This window comes from Cervus canadensis, chromosome 2 (genome assembly GCF_019320065.1).
Source record: "Cervus canadensis isolate Bull #8, Minnesota chromosome 2, ASM1932006v1, whole genome shotgun sequence".
Taxonomy (NCBI): domain Eukaryota; kingdom Metazoa; phylum Chordata; class Mammalia; order Artiodactyla; family Cervidae; genus Cervus; species Cervus canadensis.
This window is the reverse complement of record NC_057387.1, coordinates 105,009,829-105,022,589: the sequence shown is the minus strand read 5'-3', so window position 1 is coordinate 105,022,589 and position 12,761 is coordinate 105,009,829. Positions and strand designations below refer to the sequence as shown.

The 12,761-nt window shown below is 39.4% G+C and overlaps 1 non-coding gene across 1 annotated transcript; it reads right to left on the bottom strand.

Annotated features, from left to right (window-relative positions):
- Window positions 1-10,503: 10,503 nt before the first annotated feature.
- On the bottom strand, window positions 10,504-10,575 carry TRNAK-UUU. The gene has a single exon. It is a non-coding gene; the product is annotated as a tRNA-Lys (tRNA).
- Between the last annotated feature and the right edge of the window lie 2,186 nt (window positions 10,576-12,761).

The following is a 12,761-nucleotide window of genomic DNA, read 5'->3' as shown; positions in this document are numbered from 1 at the left end:
GGATGTTTAGAACAATCATGAGCATTTTGTGCAATGAGAGCACATGTTTATCAAACAAGCCAGAATGCCAGCAAAAGGGTTTGAATTGAAGCATTTCCTTCATCCCTGGCCCCTTCATAAGGTACCAGCGTCCAGGAGATTTATTAGTTAGGGTTTTAAGTTGGTCCTCATTCAGTGAAAGAGGAGCAGGAGAGCTCTCGGCAGGCAACACAAGAATCTGCAACAGGGCAAGCCAGAACAACAGCAGGAAAAGGGGGGAGGATACAGGGTGGGGTAGAGGCCGAGGCCAACCTGGAGGGTCCCTTATCCTAGACGGCCTTGACTGTCAGGTTCTTTCCTCGTGACCTCGTCATGGATGGGGTCCCGGACGGCCTTGCCTGCCCGGTATTTTCTTCATGACCTCGTCATGGGCGGGATCCCCCATAATGGCTCCCGACAGCTAGCCTCAATGTGAGGTCAAAAAAAGAAAGAAAGGTTACAAGGTAAAAGTTCTCATCATAAGAAAAAAAATTCTAAGTGTGGTAATGAATGTTAGATAGACTTATTGTGGTGGCCATTTCACAATAAATGTGTGTGTAAAGTCACTTCTAAAGAAGGAAATGGCAACCCACTCCAGTACTCTTGCCTGGAAAATCCCATGGACGGAGGAGCATGGTAGGCTACAGTCCATGGGGTCGAAAAGAGCCGGACATGACTGAGCGACTTCATTTTCACTTTCTTTCAAAGTCACTTCATTCATGTCTGATTCTTTGTGACCCCATGGACTATAGTCTGCTAGGCTCTTCTGTCCATGAAATTCTCCGGGCAAAAATACTGGAGTGGGTCGCTATTTCCTTCTCCAAGGAATCTTCCCAACCCAGGGATGAAACTCATGTCTCTGATGTCTCCTGTAGTGGTAGGCAGGTTCTTTACCACTAGCACTACCTCACAATAGATACAAAAATCAAATTATTATGTGCACATGAAATTAATATACTGTTATATGTTAATTATATTTCAATGAAAAAAATCTTTTTAAGGTTACAAAGAAGCTTTACTACAACAAAAAACAATGGAGATAATACATAGGCCAGAAAAGATGGATCAAAAGGGATGAAGTCTACCAAAAGCTGCTGGGCCAGACTTACTTTCTCCAACCCCCCTTTTTTTTTCTATTTGCTTTTTTAAAAAATTTATTTTATTTATTTGGCTGCTCTGGGCCTTTGTTGCAGCATGTGAGATCTAGTTCCCCAACCAGGGATTGAACCCGGGCTTCCTGCATTGAGAGCATGGAGTCTTAGCCACTGGACCACCAGGGCAGTCCTTGATTTTTTTGTTTGTTTGTTTGTCAATTGAAATATAGTTGACTTACAATGTTGTGTTAATTTCTGCTGTACAGCAATGTGACTCAGTTGTACCTATATATTTTTTCATATTCTTTTACATTATGATTTATCTCAAGGTATTGAATATAGTTCCCTGTGCTATAAAGTAGGTCTTTGTTGTTCATCTATTTGCTTTCTTAATGCTAAGTATAAACTACATTACAAAGAGGAGAGACCTTTCTGTGGAGGAGGTAACAGATTTCACATATGTAGAAAAGTTAATAATGTTTTTGTTTCTTTCCTGATGTATATCTAATTTATCTTTTTAGTAATTGGTTTCTTGGTTTCGTCCATTACTCCACTACAATATAAGCTCCAGGAGGGCAAGGAACAGGTCTTCAGTCTAGGCTTATCCTTGTATCCATGGCAACCAACACAATGCCTAGTATGTTGTTATAGATTTTAAACACAGAAAACAATCTATAAAAATAATACAAGGAAATATTGGAAAACATTTATTTTTTTTTTTTGGAAAACATTTATTTTTAAATCCTTGGAGGGCATGAAACCTTTCTATACAAAAAAGAAAATCAAGAAGCCAAGACTGACTACACACACACACACACACACACACACACACACACACACACAGAATTTTCCGCCTGAAAAATAATAATAACCAGCACTTATATGTCACTTTATTGTTCCAGCTTCTGTTCTAAGCATTTTATATCTCTTAATGCATTTATGCACCCTAATAATCTTACGATGCAGGCACTATTATCATTTCCGTTTTACATATAATGAAACTGAGGCTCAACAAGATTAAATACTTTGTTCAAGATCAGCTACTAAATTGTGGAGCCTCAGATTAGATCTCATGCAGCCTAGTTCCAGGGTCCATGTTCTCAACCACTGTATTACAGTTACCCTTGAAAAATACTGTAAAAAATTTTTTTTAAATAATCAAATGACTAGGAGAAAAATTTTGCAATATATGTAGCAGACAAAGCCTTAATATTTATAACAATTAAGAGTTTCTAGAGGAAGGCTGGATTTAGAATGGTCAGATGTTCAAGCTGGATTTAGAAAAGGCAGAGGAACCAGAGATCGAATTGCCAACATCCATTGGATCATTGAAAAAGCAAGAGACTTCAAGAAAACTATCTACTTTTGCTTTATTGACCATGCCAAAGCCTTTGACTGTATGGATCACAACAACTGTGGAAAATTCTTAAAGAGATGGGAATACCAGACCACCTGACCTGTCTCCTGAGAAATCTGTATGCAGGTCAAGAAGCAACAGTTAGAACTAGACATGGAACAACAGACTGGTTCCAAATCAGGAAACAAGTACGTCAAGGCTGTGTATTTTCAAAATGCTTATTTAACTTATATGCAGAGTACATCATGTGAAATGCCAGGCTGGATGCAGCACAAGCTGGAATCAAGATTTCTGGGAGAAATATCAATAACCTCAGATATGCAGATGACACCACCCTTATGGCAGAAAGCGAAGAACTAAAGAGCCTCTTGGTGAAAGTGAAAGAGGAGAGTGAAAAAGTTGGCTTAAAACTCAACATTCAGAAAACTAAGATCATGGCATCTAGTTCCATCACTTCATGGCAAATAGATGGAGAAACAATGGAAACAGTGAGAGATTATTTGGGGGGCGGGGGAGGGCTCCAAAATCACTGCAGATGGTGACTACAGCCATGAAATTTAAAGATGCTTGCACCTTGGAAGAAAAGCTATGACCAACCTAGACAGCATATTAAAAAACAGAGACATTACTTTACCAACAAAGGTCTGTCTAGTTAAAGCTATGGTTTTTCCATTAGTCACGTATGAATGTGAGAGTTGGAATATAAAGGAAGTTGAGTGTCGAAGAATTGATGCTTTTGAACTGTAGTGTTGGAGAAGACTCTTGAGAGTCCCTTGGACTACAAGGAAATCCAACCAGTCTATCCTAAAGGAAATCAGTCCTGAATATTCATTGGAAGGACTGATGCTGAAGCTGAAATTCTAATACTTTGGCCACCTGATGCGACGGACCAAATCATTGGATAAGACCCTGATGCTGGAAAGCTTGAAGGCAGGAGAAGAAGGGGACAACAGAGGATGAGATGGTTGGATGGCATCACCGACGCAATGGATATGAGTCTGAGTAGCCTTAGGAGTTGATGATGGACAGGGAAGCCTGGCATGCTGCAGTCCATGGAGTTGCAAAGAGTCAGACACTGAACTGACTGAGACAAAGGCTAAGGGCTGAAGAATTGATGCTTTCGAACTGTGGTGTTGGAGAAGAGTCTTGAGGCTCCCTTGGACAGCAAGGAGATCAAACCAGTCAATTTTAAAGGCAATCAACCCTGAATATTTATTGGAAGGACTGATCAGGTAGTATGAAGCTGAAGTTCCCATACTTTGGCCACCTGATATGAAGAGCCGGCTCATTGGAAAAATCCCTGATGCTGGGAAAGATTGAGGGCAGGATGAGAAGGGGGCGACAGGGAATGAGACCGTTAGATGGCGTCACCAACTCAATGGACATGAGTTTGAAGCAAGCTCCGGGAGACAGTGAAGGGCAGGGAAACCTGGTGTGCTGTAGTCCATGGTATCACAAAGCCTCATACATGACTTAGCAACTGAACAACAGCAAGAGTTTCTAAAATCAATAAGAAAAATACAGATAATCCAGTTGAAATATTGGCAAAGAATATGAATCAAAAATTCCATGAAGAAATAAACACATATGTTCAGTAAATATTCCTCGCTAGTAAGTAGTGATTTCTAAAACTATAATAATAGTGAGCTACTACTTTTTATCCTTTGGTTGGCAAAACATAAAATATTGCTACTATCAAGTACTGGCAAGGGTATGGGGAAATAGAGGAAACTGTTAGAACTGCTTTCTCATTTTATTCCCTGAGTTATTTTTCATTGCTGTCACTAATGATTGACTAATCAATGAGTATTGATTTTCAAATTATTCTAGATTTGACCAGGGGAAGCTCCTTTAAGCTGGCTCATGTGTACTTTTGAATATCGCATCATTCTTTGAGCACTGCTTAGTTTCTGGCACAACAAAACATTTGCAGGCTCATTCTGTTCCAGCGATCAGTCATTTTTCTAAGAGTTCCTGGTTCCAAGTATATTCAGTGTTCTTGTACTGTCATTGCTTCTGTTGCTCTTGAAGGGCTCGAAAATGAATATGTATAAAAATGCTTAGTGATAAATGTTAAGTAAAATAATCAAGACAGAAAACTGTGTATATAGTATGGTAGTTTTCATTAAAAACACACAGAAACACAGACACAGCAAAATTTGGGGGACTATTTTCTTGTTTAATTGAATGATAGTTGATTTACAATTTTGCATTAATTTCTCCTGTACAGCAAAGTGATTCAGTTATACATATATATATATATACATTCTTTTAAACATTCTTTTCCATTACGATTCAGCTGAGGATACCGAATATGGTTCCCTATGCTCTACAGTAGGACCTTGTTGTTTGGGATTTTTTTTTTTTTTTTTTTTTTTTGGCTGTGTTGCATGACTGTGGGATTTTAGTTTCCCAAAAAGGGATTAAACCCAGGCCCTCCACAGTGAGAATGCAGTACTAACCCCTGGACAGCTGGGGAATTTGGGATGATTTTTAAAATTTAAAATTCCAATTTGTATTTCAAATTTTCTGAAATGTAGCATGTAATTTTTTAAAAACATTTTAAGGCATATTATATTTTATTATTTTTTCAGTAAGCTTTATTTTAGAGTAGATTTAGATTACAGAGAAGTTGCTAACATAGACAAATTCTCTTAGGGCTTCCCTGATGATTTAGTGTTTTAGAATCCATCTGCCAATGCAAAGGACATGGGTACTATCCTTGGTCCAGGAAGACCCCACATGTTGCTGAGCAACGAAGCCCATGCTCTGCAACTACTGAAGCCTGTATGTTAGTGCCTGTGCCCAGCAGCAAGAGAAACCACCACAGTGAGAAGCCTGCACATCACAACGGAGAGTCGCCCCCACCATCGCTGCAACTAGAGAAAGCCTGTGTACAACAATGAAGACCCAGCGCAGCCATAAAAAAATGGTTCTCTTATACTCGACATAGTTTCACCTATTATTAACATTATTTGTCACAACTAATGAACCAATATTGATCATTATTATGAATTAAAGTTCATACTTTCTTTAAATGAAGTATTATTCATGCTTTAATTATATTTTATTTAGCTCCATACTAAAAGGACATTAGTTTTTACCTTTTTCTGTTCTAGGATCCTATCCAGGATACCACATACTATAGTCCAGGACTCCCACAGATACCAAAATCCAGCAATGCTCAAGTCCCTTATATAAAATGGTGTAGTGTTTGTGTATAACCTCCACATATCCTCCTATGTACTTTAAATCATCTCTAGATTACTCATAATACCTAATCCAATATATTAGTAAATGTTATGTAATCAGTTGCCAGTGCACAGCAAATTCAAGTTTTGCTTTTTGGAACTTTCTCTAATTTTTATTTTATTTATTTATTTAGGAACTTTCTCTAATTTTTAAAAAATATTTTTGATCTGCAGTTGGTTGACTCTGTGAATATGAAACCCATGGATATGGAGGGCTGTCTATAGTTTTGGTCATTATGTCTCCTCAGGCTCCTTTCCTTGTTTTTGATGACCTTGATAGTTTAGGGGATAGTCAGTTGTTTCATAAGTTTTGTTTGATGTTTTTCTCCCAATTAAACTGAAGTTATAGGTTTTAGGAAAGACCAGAGAAATAGAGTACCATTCTTATCACCTCAAGAGTACTTACTCACTTGTTGGTATGTTGTTCAGTAGCCAAGTTGTGTCCGATTCTTCGTGACGCCAGGGGTGCAGGACACCAGGCTTCCCTGTCTTTCACTATCTCCTGGAGTTTGGTATGTTATTTTTATAATAAAAAGTAATATGCTTTTTAAAGTTCTAAGAATAAACAATGCATTTTTATATATTTGTGAAGGATGTAAGTTTGGCTGTTATAACAGATATGAAAATATTGAAACATGATAGAAATTAATTTCTTTCTCTCAAAAAGGTCTAGACAGAGCAGTCCAGAGCTGATGGGGCAGTTTGCTTTACAAGGTTGGTAAAAGACCCAGATTCCTTCTGTCTGATAGTTCTATTTAACAAGTAGCCATCGTGGCTACAATGGAAGTTTTGGTTGTTGTATGACTAAGATGGGTGCTCTAGAGGCTGCCACAGCATCCACATTCAGTAGAAAGAGGATAGTACACTCTTTCTTTAAGACATAGTTAGAAGTTGCACATTTCATTCATTCTGCTCACTTTCCATTGGCCAGAACCTAGTCACGTGGCCATACCTAGCTGCAAGGGAGGCTGGGAAGTGTAGTCTCATAGTAGACAGCTCTGTGCTCAGCTAAAGTTTCTACAAAGATTAAAGAAGAGAAGGTTGGATTTTGGGAAGACCATCAGCAGCCTCTGCCAAAGCTGGGGTGCAACCATCCTAAGAGTAGATGATGGATCTGGGAAAATCCAACACTTTAGTGGCTATTCATCATCATCTTCATTACATTACCACCAAAATTTCAGTGAGAACACCAGATATTCCTTTTTCTAATGTCACTTGGTTACCCCACCACTAAGGAATTTATGCCAGCCATTTTTACTCCACATACTCTCCAACCTCATGCCATTTCCGTATTTCTCTGTCCCATCCCATTCTTCTTTCCTCTCCCTCTCAAGAGTGAAACCAAACTCTCCAGTTTGCTTGAAGTGGTTTATCCAGCCACAGTCATCCCCTTAGGGGTTCACCTTCTACTTTAAGAGGATTATCAAGATTTTTTTTCAAAGAAAACTTTTGCTTAGAAAAGCTGTTAAAAATTTTCGCACCTTTACACTAAGAACATCCTTTTCACCAAAAGATGAGATAAAATTCCTTTGTGTCTAGCACTCTTTGAACATTTCTTCACATGACAGTCAGAAGTATTAGCTGAAAACCATTGTTCTCAGTCAGCTTCCTGGCCCCATATAAGACTGTAATGTTGGAAAAATTTGTTTTCAGTTACCTTTTCTCTACTCTCTTCCCCCTCCTTCCTTTTCCTTCATGTCAGCCCCCAAGAGGTCCTCCTGCCTTTGCTTTCCCAAAACAATTCATGAACCACTTTGACTATGTCATAAATAAGAGCAGGGCATCTAGTTACTAATTCCATGGTTATTTTCATTTAAGTGTAGTAGTGTTAGTTGCTTGGTCATGTCCAAGTCTTTGTGACCCCACAGACTGTAGCCTACCAGGCTCCTCTGTGGAATTCTCCAGGCAAGAATAATGGAGTAGGTAGCCATTCCCTTTTCTAGGGGTTCTTTCCAACCCCGATCAAACTCAGGTCTCCCACATTGCAGGCGGATTCTTTACCATCGGAGCCACCAAGGAAGCCCCAAGCAGACAAGGACTAAAGGCTGAAGCCTAAGAAAGTGAAAGTGAAGTCTCTCAGTTGTGTCCATCTCTTCACGACCCCATGGACTGTAGCCTACCAGGCTCCTCTGTCTATGGAATTTTCCAGGCAAGAGTACAGAAGTGCACCCCAATGTTCGTCACAGCACTGTTTATAATAGCCAGGACATGGAAGCAACCTAGATGCCCATCAGCAGACGAATGAATAAGGAAGCTGTGGTACATATACACCATGGAATATTACTCAGCCATTAAAAAGAATTCATTTGAATCAGTTCTAATGAGATGGATGAAACTGGAGCCCATTATACAGAGTGAAGTAAGCCAGAAAGATAAAGACCAATACAGTATACTAATGCATATATATGGAATTTAGAAAGATGGTAACAATAACCCTATATGCAAAACAGAAAAAGAGACACAGATGTACAGAACAGACTTTTGGACTCTGTAGGAGAAGGCGGGGGTGGAATGTTTTGAGAGAACAGCCTCAAAACATGTATATTATCAAGTGTGAAAGAGATCACCAGCCCAGGTTGGATGCATGAGACAAATGCTCGGGGCTGGTGCACTGGGAAGACCCAGAGGGATGGGGTGGGGAGGGAGGCGGGAGGGGAGATCGGGATGGGGAACACATGTAAATCCATGGCTGATTCATGTCAATGTATGACAAAAACCACTACAATATTGTAAAGTAATTAGCCTCCAACTAATAAAAATAAATGGAAAAAAAATTTAAAGAAGCACTGACAAAAAAAAAAGAATACAGAAGTGTGTTGCCATTTTCTTCTCCAGGGGATCTTCCCGATCCAGGGATCAAACCCGGGTCTCCCGCATCACAGGCAGACACTTTACCATCTGAGCCACCAGGGATCTCTAAATGGGAGAATTCCGGGTATCTCAGTTCTCAGGGGGAAACTCTAAATCCTTGACAGCAAAAAAAATAAGACAAGACAAACTTTTACTGAAAAACTGGTCCACACTAGGCATTGTATACAACACTTTCATATATATCAGTGTATTTAATCTTCATGTTAACTGTGAATAGCAATAGTATCCCTATTGTATGGATAAATCAGCCTCAGAGAGGTGTCACAATTGGAATCCAGATCTGTCCAAATTCCCAAATCTGCATTGTTTTCACTATAGTAGCTGTGAATATTTGCCTGAAGAATACAAATTAAGGATTACCATAATTCCATGGGCCAAATCTCAGAAACTGTCTCCAGACAGATCTTGGACCAGAATTAGCAATGTAGGGAGTGGTTGCAGGAGATAATTAAATTCTATACTAGCCAGGCCCAGTCCCTTTTGTGGCATTTCTCAAGATGTAGGCTACATCAGAATCACCAGGGGTCCTTAATCAAAATGTGCCCTCCTGAATCCCTTCTCAAACTACTGATTCCAACCCCCAGGGCCACAGTCCTGGAATCTGCATTTAAAATAAGACTCTGTAAAACACACTGAATTTCCAAATCACTGGTTCAGTGAATAAACACTCCTCCTTCCTACACCTGCCCATATTTTTGTAATTTTATAGCTTGTTTGCACTCTTCTCAGAGACTGAGAACCAGAAAGCCTAGGATTTGTTCTAAATTATTCATTTAGCAATTATTTATTGCATGCTTTCCAATGTGCCAGGCATAGAAAAGCCAACACTTTGCTTTTGAAATGTATTAGAAAGGAAGGCAAACAACTGGGGAGAGAGAGATTTGAAAACAACGGTCAAAAGAAGAAATTGATAAATTATTTGAATGATCAGTTACAGAGACTCTCAGGGTCTCCAGTGAGATATTTGCAATAACCTGGGACTACGCAGGAGTCGCTGGTCACCCATGTGCTCTGTTTTACTGTAGTGGAGCATGCCTTCCTGGATATGCTGATCAAAGATAAGGAAGCAAGAGAGCTATTTCTCTTCTGCTTCCTGTGAAGAAGTCAGATCACCAGCTATTATCTAGCTTGGGAAGGATGTGTGTCTATATGAGCAGTGGATCCAGGTTTTGTAGGAGATGAGTTTCTACAGTCCCAAATACCCTCTCCAAGAATACAAAATTATGAGTACAGTATTAAGTATGAAAGTGAATGTTTGTTTAGAATGAGAAAAGAAGTCAAGACAAATTATTGAAGACTCAGTTTTAGATCCCTCTTTTCTGAGGTCTTTAGGCAATTTTTCAGAAATGCTTCTTGACTGCAAGCCACTTCCCCTCCTCAACTTTCAGGCTACAATTCCCAGCAACTCCCACCTCTCATAGGGGCTTCTGCAAGTGAGGGACCCTGAAACTTAAGCCTCATTGCTTCTGCTGCTGCTAAGTCGCTTCAGTCGTGTCCAACTTTGTGCAACCCCACAGACAGCAGCCCATCAGGCTCTTCTGTCCCTGGGATGCTCCAGGCAAGAATACTGGAGTGGGTTGCCATTTCCTTCTCCAAAAAGCCTCATTAACTTCACGATAAATCTTATTTCCTTCCTTCTTTCCTTATAGGACAAAGTGCTAATCTTTGCTCCCATGGTCTTTGCTTACAGGTTGGCTCCAGCAAATATGCAAAAGGCTAGTTAAACTGATTTTGTTGGGGGAGCAATCTTGAAAGAATAAAATCTGATGATGGTGGAGGTCTAGACTGGGGAAAATGATTTATTGGATCTCACTCCATTCACCCCGGGGAACAGAAGTGAATAATAAATGCTTGAAATTTAAATTATTATTTTTTTTTTTTTGGCCATGGTGTACTGCTTGCAAGATCTTAATTCCCCAACCAGGGATTGAACCCAGGCCACGGCAGCAAAAATACTGAGTCCTAACCACTGGACCACTAGGGAATTCTCTTGTTCTTCTGTTGTTTCTTCCTGCAGTTATTGCTTCATTTCTACATTTGTTTAGCTTTCAATAGTCATAAAATTAGCTTGTTTTGAGTGTTCCATGGAGTCTGCTACATGTCCATCAATATTACTTTTCAACTGGTCAAACATATCAGATATTCTACCAACTTCATTTTTTTCCCCCAGACACCTCATTACTAGAGCCTCATTTCTGTTGCTCTGTACAGGAGTAAGATCAGGATTTCTAGGGGCTTCCCTAGTAGCTCAGTGGTAAAGGGTCCACCTGCCAATGCAAAAGACACGGGTTCTATCCCCGGTCCAGGAAGATCCCACGTGCTGCGGAGCAATTAGCCCCTGAAGCACAGTTACTGAGTCTGTGCTTTAGAGCCAGAGAACCACAACTCCTGAAGGCCTGCAAGTCACAGAGTCTATGCTCTGCAACAAGAGAAGACACCACAATGAGAAGCCCATGTGCCACGACTAGCGAGTAGGCCCCACTCACCACAACTGGAGAAAAAATTTTGTTCAGCAATGAATACCCAGCACTTCCAAAAAAAAAAAACAAGACAAAGATTTCTAGATCTGACACAGACTATTTCCATAGCACTCTTTTCCACCATTTTGCCGTGTTGCATCTTCTGTTTCCTCCATCTTATTTCATTAGAAATAAAAATAAATCTATTTCATTAGATTTATTCCCTTATTTTACTGGAACACATCCTCCGGTAGTTTCTCGATTAAGGGGACATTTAAGGAAAATCTACTGAAAGCTTGTAAATGTCTTAATTTTATTATTATGTTTCACAGTATGGTAAGGTGAAGAAAACAAGACTGATACTCCATTTTTTTCCTCTCAGAATTTGGAAAGTCTTGCTCCATCATCTTCTAGCTTCCACTGTTACATCATGATTTCAGAATGTCATCTGTTTTCCTCCTCTCTCTGGAAACTTTTAGAAATTCCTTTTTATAGCTTGTAATCTGAGTTCTTCTTCTTTCTTTCTTTCTTTTTTTTTTTTTTTAGGCCATGCCATGCAGCATTCAGGATCTTAGTTCCTCAACCAGGAATTGAACCCATGACCCCTGTATTGGGAGGTCGGGATCTTAACCACTGGACCACCAGGAAAGTTCCTGTAACCTGAGATTTTTGAAGAATATATTCTTTAAGGTGAGCCTCTTTTATTCATTTGGTAGGCTTTTTCAATCTAGAGTTAATTTCTCTTAACGTAGAAGTATATAAACTATCAATTGGGTGTATGGTCTTTCTTAACTCACAAATGGTAATAACACAGTTTGAGTCTCTTACACGTTCCCATATTAAATTCTAAAACGTCCCAGACTTAGAAAATGCAGGGGCTTTCTGGTGGTCCAGTGATTAAGACTGCACTTCCACTGAAGGGGTGGCAGGTTTGATCCCTAGTCTGGGAAACAGGATCCAACATGCCACTAGGATAAAAAAAAAAGAGAGAGAGAGAGAGAGAGAGAAGATGCAGACCAGAAAGGGAGACATTTACAGAAGTTATGAATGACCACAGAAATATTGAACTCTCCTTAAAATTGTTAAATCAGCACTCATTAACCTCAAGTGGAGTATGATAACAAGCCTATGTTAAATATGAGCATTTCCTAATTTTTCCTTCTTCAATTAGTTGACTGAATTTTGCATTTCCAGGGCTTTTGAATATGTATATGTCATTTCTTCCTAATTATTAAAACCATTGGATTTGAGGGACCACAAGGATATGTTTTTTTCCATTTAAAATTTTAAGTTTTAAATGCTTTGTGACTTGAAGGAATCTTGCATTCTCACATAACCCTAGAATGAGACAAGCATTACTTTGAATATCTTAATATCTCATTTAATTTTTAATACCTCATAGATTTTGTGAAACTTGCAGCCAACAGCCAAAAACATCATTCTACCAACTTTTGAGTGCCCAAGTTTCTCCAGGGAACCCTAAAAAGGCTCATGAGACCAAATATGCATGAGGAAAGTCACAGGACCGTGGAAAGAAGACTAGATTTCCCTTGAAATAAAAATCTGCTCCAGGTGTTCTAACAGCAACTGTTCAGTTCAGTTCAGTCACTCAGTCATGTGTGACTCTTTGTGACCCCATGGACGGCAGCAACGTTAGGCCTCCCTGTCCATCACCAACTCCTGGAGTTTACTCAAACTCATGTCTATTGAG